The sequence below is a fragment of the Panthera pardus genome, unplaced genomic scaffold (assembly GCF_024362965.1).
Source record: "Panthera pardus isolate Hobbes unplaced genomic scaffold, ASM2436296v1 HiC_scaffold_11, whole genome shotgun sequence".
Taxonomy (NCBI): domain Eukaryota; kingdom Metazoa; phylum Chordata; class Mammalia; order Carnivora; family Felidae; genus Panthera; species Panthera pardus.
In genome coordinates, this window is record NW_026526666.1 from 31185408 (window position 1) to 31194649 (window position 9242).

The window sequence follows — 9242 nt, forward strand, 5'->3', positions numbered from 1 at the left end:
TCTAAGAATGAAGGTTCAGTGGTTGCAGGAGTTCGTCTTTTGTGTGTTAGGAGAATACCTGTTTAAACAAATAGATTCACTTTGAAAGGAAGGGAAAAGGGAAATCTGTCTGGGTGATTTCACAAGGGTGTGAAGAGAAAAGGTTAGGGGAAATTTCTGCCAGGTCTTGGTCTGACAGTGAATTAAAAGAATAGTACTAAGTAGACTGAACGGGTCCAATTTACCAAGATAGTCTCTCCATCACCATCCCATGCAAAAGAGCAGTGCCTGAAAAAAATGTTAACCAATGAGAGGTATTTTACTTTCATAGGTGACTTTCCCTCTTTCCAGAGAGAAACTAACAAGACTGTAGACTTTCAACTGAACGGAGTTCACATTTTTTAGGCAGAAGCTAATAAACACTTACATACTTCTAGACTAAGGGAATATGAAAAATATCCCCCTCCACCCTACAATAAAAAGAGGAAAAAAATGCACAAAAGGGAAGTTTGGCGTTAATGGGTGGTGTCCCGGTCACTAAGGATAAGGAACCAGAAAATATACAAATAATTATGTAGTCAGTCTTCAGCAGCCTTTTCATATTTCTTAACCAGAACTGTTATTCCAAAATTTAAAGAGATTTTAGTTGCACTTTACTAGTGCTTTGCAAACTGTGGCTGAATTATATTAAAATTCAAAATTCAGTGGATACTTCTGATGATGAATACTTAGACAAATTAAACTATCTTGTTAATTTTCATTAAAGAGCCAGTTAAATGCCTCAGCCCTGATTTTATTCTAATTTGGGATATGATGCAAAAATTATACTCATTTACATCAAACTCATTTACATCAAAATTTTAAACACACAGTTGCATACAACCCAACAATTCTATTTCTACATGCATCTATCCAACAGAGAAATGAAAACCTATGTCCACACAGAAACTTGTATACGAACATTCATAGGAGTATTTCTCAGAGCAACCTAAATGTCTAGCAACTGATAAATGGATAAAGAAAATATGGTATATCTATACAATATTGTTTGGCAGTACAAAGGCAAGGACTACTGATAGATATTACAACATGGATAAACCTCAAATGTATGCTAAATGAAAGAAGACACTCACAAAAGATCACATATTGTAGGATACCATTTACATGAAATGTGTGCACAATAGGCAAATCTATAGATATAGAAAACAGATTGGTGTCTTTCGACAGCTCAGGAGGAAGAGAAGTGGGAGGGTACAGTGGGGAGTGATAGCCAATAGGTACAGGTTTCTTTTGGGAGTGATGAAAATGTTGTAAAATTAGATTATACTGAAGAATTCCGTAACTGTACTTAAAAACCACTGAATTGTATACTTTAAGCAAGTATTATAGTATACAACATATCTCAATAAAGTTGTTAAAATGTATTTTAGCTTACGCATGATTGATATGTTCTCTGATAAGATGTATATTTAATTGGAAGTTACTAAATTCCTTGTATTTATCTCACAGATCAGATCATTATTTACACTAAAAGTTTAAGTGCTTGTAGATATGTTCAAAATTGAATTATAACCATTCAATGGTATAACCATTCATACAACCATTATAACTATTTCTCTAATGATGGTTGTAAATTTTAGGCAATGCTACAATAATGTGAAACAATGGATGTTGTATTTCTTTGATATATATATATTTTTTAAATTTTTTTTAATGTTTATTTATTTTTGTGCGAGAGGCAGAGTGCGAGTAGGGGAGGGGCATAGAGAGGGAGACACAGAATCTGAAGCAGGCTGCAGGCTGCAGGCTCTGAGCTGCATGAGATCGAGCACGAAGCCTACCTGGGATTGTCTCTCTCTGCCCCTTCCCTGTGCACACACATGTGCATACATGTGCTCTCTCTCAAAATAAACGAACATTAAACCAATTAGATAATGAATAATCTTTGACAAAGTACTATCATGTGATAATTTAAATTTACATATCATATATACAAACATAATTTATTCTTCATAACATTCAAATAATGATTATAAACACTGTTTTATAACACGTTTTATAAAGTTAATTTTATCTCAAAAAGTAAAGTTTCCCATTTTAAATACTGTCATCCCCAGCGCTTAGCTTATGCGATTTATATGATAAATAACATATACTGAGATACAATTACTTTTTCAAAGAGCTTAATAGATAACTGATAACTGAGAAAGAAAAAAAATTATTATTATTTAAAGTTTATTTATGAGGGGAGGGGAGACAGAGTGAGAGAGAAAGAATTGCAAGCAAGCTCCATGCTCAATCATGAGATCATGACTTGAGCCGAAATCAAGAGTTGAACGCTTAACTGACTGAGCCACCCAGGTGCCCCGAAAGAAAAATTAGTTTTGAGATGACCTTTTCTCACTATGAGGCTGTAAAATCATTTGCTTACATATCCTACCCGGATAGCAAGTTATTTTTTTCTTCACCCAGCCCCATGTATTATTTCAAAAGCGGCAATTAGCTTTTTTGCTTTTGTACTGCTTTTTGGTATTCCTAAATTATAAATAACTGAAAGCAAACAAGCGGAGTAATAAGAGATTCCTGGCCTCTAGAGATATTAAAATTCTGACATGTTGTATAACTTTCCGATTTAGTTGTTAGTAAATACGACTACCAACAATATGGCTTCTCTTGTCACTGAGCATCTGTATTCTTATATGACATTTTATAATTGTTCTTTTAAGATTATGTTCCAAATTTGAAGCAATAAAGATTTTTTATACTCAGGACATATGTGATACACACTAGACAGTACCCAGGTGGCATCAACGGTTTGCTCTCTCTCCTACAAGCCAGATTATGGCATTCATAAGTAATAGAGATGCTAGCAATCATTAGCTTTAATTGATTTGCTCCCTAAATCCTTAATTAGGTCAACAGTAGGCTGCTCTGTTTATTGCAATCACATTATGGGGAAAGCTATCAAGCAGAAAAAAAAGTCAATAGGTAAGATGTTATTTAAAAAAAAATTATTTTAGAGACAGAGAGAGCATGAGTCAGGGAGAGGGAGAGAGAAAGAATCTCAAGCAGGCTCCACGCTCAGCATGAAGCTCAACACAGGACTTGATCCCACAACTCTAGGATCATGACCTGAGCACAAATCAAGAGTCAGAAGCTCAACCGACTAAACCACCCAGGCGTCCTGATAGGTAAAATGTTATTAATGTGACTATAATGTTAGGTACACTCTCAGGACAAGTAAAATCATCTACATGTTTACGTACAAGGGTTGACTGAAATAGTGACTGACAACATATTTACTTCTAAGCTTTTTTGGTAAATTTTGAATACCTGCAATTCAGTTAGAGATTAGTGGGGCACTTATTGTTAGTTGCTGCTTTGTAGATTCCTTAGATTATGGAATCTTCTCTTCTTTTTTTATTTTTTTGAGAGAAAGAGAGCATGAGCAGGGGTGGGGGAGAGGGAGACAGAGAGAATCCCAAGCAGGCTCTGCACTGTCATGCAGAGCCTGACGCTGGGCTTGAACTCATGAACCATGAGATCATGACCTGAGCTGACGTCAAGAGTCAGACACAACCAACTGAGCCACCCAGGTGCCTCTGGAATCCTAATTTCTAATCACAAAGTTTATAGGGAGAGATATTTTTGCTACATCCTTTCTAATCTTTTATGTCTTTAATTTTTTCATCACTATTGCATTTGCTAGCCTCCTGTATAATGTGGAGTGGGGATAAGACTTATGCTTGGAAACCAGCTACCCAGTGACCCAGTTAATTGCTGACTGTAAGTCAAGAGTCTAGTAACCTTTAACGCACATTTTGTATTTGGTCTCACAATTGTATCTGACCATCCATTACTTTTATAAAATGGCCTTAATAAGAATGAATTTTCAAGCTGACATACCAGAAACCTTTTTTCTTATATGTCAGACTAAAATAAAACGTTAACAAATACACTATTCTAAATACTGGTGATACAGAAATGAACATACCCAAACAAAACTCTGGCATATTCGTATGGTAGGCTCGTTTATTGTTCTTCAAGATATAATCGTATGCTTTCCTTAAGTATATTTTATTGCTTATTTTTGACTATTTCCTTTTATTTTATTTTAATTTTGCCAAGCTCATTTCCAATCCTTGCTTCAACACCAAGCTACTCTATTCACCATGGAGCCATTTAAAGAAATATCAGATACATGTTTTCTGTTATGCCATCCAGATTCGTAGATAAAATGCCTAAGCCCTCAACTCCGATTCAAAGCCTAGACATACCTCCGGCTAGCTCCTCAACTTTAACCACTCTCTGATTACACAGATCCACATAGCTTTGCATTAACTACAAAGTTGTGTATGCTGGACAGTATTTCCTAACTTTGCTGATAATAACATTATCCTGGGCCTAAGGTCAAGGGAAATAATACAAATTAGCCTGATGGTGTTTTCCTAATGAAGCTATTCTCACAGTTATTTTGAAAAAATCAAGGTGTTATTAGATTAATCCTCTATAATATTTTTTTCCAGAAGTTGGATTATATTTTTCCTGTTTCAAAAAAAAACCCAAACCATATTTAAAGTGGCTTCAATTGTCTAAGCCTCAACAGTATTTAAGAAAGACTACTTAATTTGTATTGATGCGACAAGGTCTTCAAATACACAGAATGAACTCATAGGACTCATGACCTTTCATATATTTAGCTTATTTAGTGACATTTGTCCAGGATTTATTTTGGAGTCCTGACTTCATATTTTGCTCCTAATTTCCAATCACACATAGAATTATTTCCATATACATATTTCATGGCCCTAAGAAGGATAACTTCTAGTTACACTATCAAATTTCATAATCAGAATTTAAAGCAATAGAAAGGGGAAAAGATACATCCCCAGCTGGTAGGTTAGAAATGTTCCTGTCACATATACCATATACTTATCCCGTGACTATATCTTGAGCAGCTATGTCTCAGGCACTGTGCAGGTGCTGTGGATACAGACATGCACAAGGCAGATATGGCCTCTGCCCTGAGGGAGGCTTCAGTGCAGCTCCAAAAATCAAGAGAAAAGATGCTGAAAAATAAATATATTACTGGAGGTTTGAGGGTGAAGGAAAGGAAAAAGAACACTATAGTCAAAGCAAAAGCTACAGGTGATGAGGATGAGTTGTTTGAGGGGAAGGGAGCGTACAGAGCCGATGAGCTCCAGATGCTGAAAGAAGTCAATATACAAAGAAGCCAAGCTCCTCTAATGCTCGTGGCTTCTGAGACTGAACACCAGAAGCCCAGGCTATGATCCCCAGGGAACTGGAGCAAGGAGCAGAACACGAGAAAGCCAAGAATGACTTCAGAGCCCCACTCTCCCATGAGATCATGACCTGAGCTGAAATCAAGAGTCGGACGCTTAACCGACTGAATCACCCAGGTGCCCTCAACTGAGAAAGGATTTGCAATGGGAGGTATATGGGCTCAGGAAGGAGGCAGCATTTAGGCTGGGCCTTGAAGAAAATACAGCTAGTAGAGATCTGGTCAAGGGTGAGGTATGTGGTAGGAAGATACTGGGATTGTCATGGTGCCTTGAGTGATAAGCAAGGCTGAGAAATCAGGAGAGGCAGAAAACAGGAAAGTGTGTTTGCCAAAAATTACAAATTCCAACTCACTGAAATATGGCTAGTGAAGTTCTAAAAAAAAATATGCAGAATGGAGCAAAGAAAAAACTGTGTTAGGTGAGCAAATGTTTTTAAGTCAGGACTACAAAAAAAGGATGTGATTCAAAAGTTAAAGATGCTAAACACTTGATTAGATATTTGTATAGTTGAAGAATGAATCACTGATAGCAATGACTAATCACTAGGTGCATGTAAAATATACATGGAGTTAAATACAGCAGAAATTTCAATCAGTGCTAGGATACAGGGGTGTTAATCCTTACCACTTACTGAACACCTACCAGGTGACAGGAGCTGTCCTTTATATGGATTGTTACACTTAGTTCACAAAATAATCCAACTAAGCAGGTTTTATTAACCTCATTATACATAAGGAACCTGGGGCTCAGAAAAGTTCCACGGCATGAATTAGTTTACACTCCTCCTTGATAGCAGAGCCAAATTTTTGGCCAGCTTTTCCCATCTTGAGGCCATGCTCTTTCCCCCATGCCAATCTACACTGATTTATATTTTAAGAAAAATTAAGTGGATTCAAGGATACTTCCATAGTAATGTCACCCTCATTGGTTATGGGTGCATTTCATATAGCGATCTAGGGCTGGAGATACAGCCTGCACTTCAGGGATGGAATATAAAAACTTGAGAGTGTATTGCAGCCTATCTGAGAACATCATTGTCAAGTGGATGAGAACAGCTGATGAAAAAGAGTAAAATGTTTCCTTAAGTTCTTAATCAGTCATGCAATAGAGATCAATGGCAAGAACACAGGTTTGAGAAACAGAAGGCCCTGGATTCCAAATTTGAAGTCTACTCTATACTAGTTACATGGAAAACCATAGACAGGTGATTTTACTTCTTTAATCTCAGTTTCCTCATATAGTCATTACGGCAAATTAACAGTAAATTTATGTAGAAATAAGAAAGGCCGCTTTGGATAATAAAAAAGTACATCATTAAGGCTAAGGAGAGTTGGCCTCATTCAGGCATTAAGTTAGCTCTCTGGTCTTGGGCAAGTCACAAACTCTCTTCTGTAAAATGTAGACAGTCACCATCTCCCTAAACATTTGTTGTAAGAATCTGAGTATAGTGTATGTTAGGTACCTAGAGCAGCTACACTATAGCAATGTACCATATTAAATCATTAACACAATGCGTGGAAAAATATGTATAACTTTCCGCCCTATTTGCTTCTAAACTTGGGCTATATTATAATGTTATTGGTGACTGTAACTTAAAAATGCTACAGACTATTGGAAAATCATAAAAACAACTCGGTAAAAATTGGGCACCTCAGGAATTTTTAAAAATTGCTAACTTCGTATTGTTTTAAAAAGAAACTTCACATAAGTGGAAAATCATTCAGTCTTTTCCCTTACACTCTCTAATAAGCCCTCCCCCCACAAAAGCATTCCCTTCTAAAACATGCCATTAAACAAAGTACTTAGTCAATCTGGGAAATAAGAGAATAGTACTGTTAACAAAGACTTTGATAATTTTGTTAGTAAGAAATCGTTAAACGTGCTTGCTATCTCTGATACCATTGTTAAATGGTAGGACTGATCTGTGGTCAATCCATCATGTGAACCATCAAAAAATATCCATTCTTGAAAAGCTGGTCCCACCCCTCAAAAACAAACTGACCTCAAGACAGGATTTAAATGAATCACTCCAAAGTAAATCGGGGTTACACTCTTGGTCTTCATTATTTGAGCAAGTCAGAAGAAATGCAAATACTAGATTAGAGTTGTATACATCTGTGTCCACACATCCAGCACATGGTTTATCGATCTGAGCAAATTTGGGGAAGTTCAACTTACATTTTGGGTTTACAAAAATAATTAAAAAATGAAGAAAAAAATGTATACACACATAAGGGTGATTTTGCAGTGTTGTGCTAAACAAGAGGGTTACCATCACTTTGCCTCCTGTCCCATCTAGATGCCATTTTCCTGACTTGTCCATGAAGTAGCCTCATGGATGCCTTAGGACACCACTCCATACCTGTCTGGAAATGTGCCCATTGGTTGAGGCTCCATTTCTTACATTATAAGAGGTATGTGACTAATTCCTCCTCCATAAAGCTGCGACCAATAAGGTCACTCAAGCCTCCCCTTGTCCAGCATTTGCACTCCCACAAAGATTCTTATTTTTTTTACTTTAAGGAGGATGGGGACTTGCAGGTGTTTTTCTAACTGGTTTGCCGAGTTTCAGATGCTTAAAAAGAATCTGAAACCAAGTGAAGTTTGGTCTTCACACTTTGAAATATCCGTCCTGGGACGTGGGCTGGGTGTCTGTGGTTATTCAGAGCTAGGTAAGGTGTGAGCTTTTGAAGGAACTATAATCTGATGCACACCGGCAGGCGTAAGGTGGGGGAGGAAAGAACTGTCTGAGCAGCAAAGAAAGGAATTGGAGTCTACAGAGCACATCCTAAGGTTCCGGTGTTGCTAACTCCATCCCTAACCACCTCTCTGCTGGGAGGGGAAGGACCGGCGACCCTGGCTTGGGTCTCAACCGCCGGCCTAGACACCTGGCCCTCCGGATCCGGCTAAACCCTCTCTCCCCTCCGGTCCCGCAAAGGGGCAGGCGCCGCGCTCTCGTTCGCGTTGGACACCATCAGACTGCTCTCCCTGAAAGTGCTAACTTCAGGGGCTTGGGGAGAGCAGACCAGAAGGGCCAGGCTGTGGGGTCTCCGGAGGTTTTCAGGTAGGGAAGAAGGACGACCGCCCCGGTGGTGGCCGCCTTTCCTCCTCGTCCTCCACCCCCGGTGCCCCCACCCCCCACCAAGTCCGCAGGACCTGCGGCGGCCGCTCTGTGCTCGGCGCCAGGCTGGGGTCCCCGGCCCCGCCGCTGGGGCTGGCGTGGGATGGGTGGGGTAGGGGCTGGCGGGTCCCCGAGCCCTGGCAGCGGGTGGCTCCAAGGACCACACAGTGGGCAGGCGACCACATATTCTGCGCGCCCGAGAGCGGGAGCAGTCAGGGACGCGAGCGAGGCGGGGCGAGCGGTGGCTCCCGCGCACCTAGCGGACCGAGCCCCCCGGTCCTCGGCGGGCCGCCCCTCTCCATCCCTCCGCGGTCCCCGCCCTTACCTCTGGGCGCGAGGGTGCCGGCGGGGAGGGCGCTGGGGAGCGGCGAGCGGTCTCCCGGTCGGACTCAGCGGCGGCCAGCGGCAGCGGGGTCGTCGGCGGGGCCGCTGCTCGGGGCGAGTGGCGCCCGGAGCACTGCGGCCGCGGCCACGGCGGCGTCTTCCTCCTCGTCCTGTTCGCGGGCTCCGAGCCGGGACGCAGCTACCGCCCCAGCCCCGCAGCCCTCCTCCCCTCCGCCTCCCCGGCCGCGGACGGAGCCGCCTCCAGCGCCGCCCCGCGCGCAGCCGGGCCAGCGGCAGCCAGCGCCGCCCAGCGCCCGGCCCCGGGGTCGCCGCCGCCGCCGCCCGCCGCCGCCCGCCCCGCGGTCCCAGCCCCGCTGTGACGCAGGCCGCCGTGCCCGGGAACTTCCTCCCCTGCGGAGACCACCCCGCGCCGGGACTGGTCGGCAAGGCTGCCGCCGGCCGCCGGAGGCTTTCTTCTCCAAGTGGGAAACGAACCCTCCCGCGCTCTCCCGCGG

General features: G+C 41.8%; 1 protein-coding gene across 1 annotated transcript in view; it reads right to left on the reverse strand.

The window, feature by feature from the left end:
- The window catches only part of LRRC8C (leucine rich repeat containing 8 VRAC subunit C), an 80580-nt gene extending 71552 nt beyond the window's left edge, over window positions 1-9028 (reverse strand). The window contains exon 1 of the mRNA XM_019414098.2: window positions 8729-9028. The gene's annotated coding sequence lies outside the window, so the exon portion shown is untranslated. The remainder of the gene's footprint in view (window positions 1-8728) is intronic.
- Between the last annotated feature and the right edge of the window lie 214 nt (window positions 9029-9242).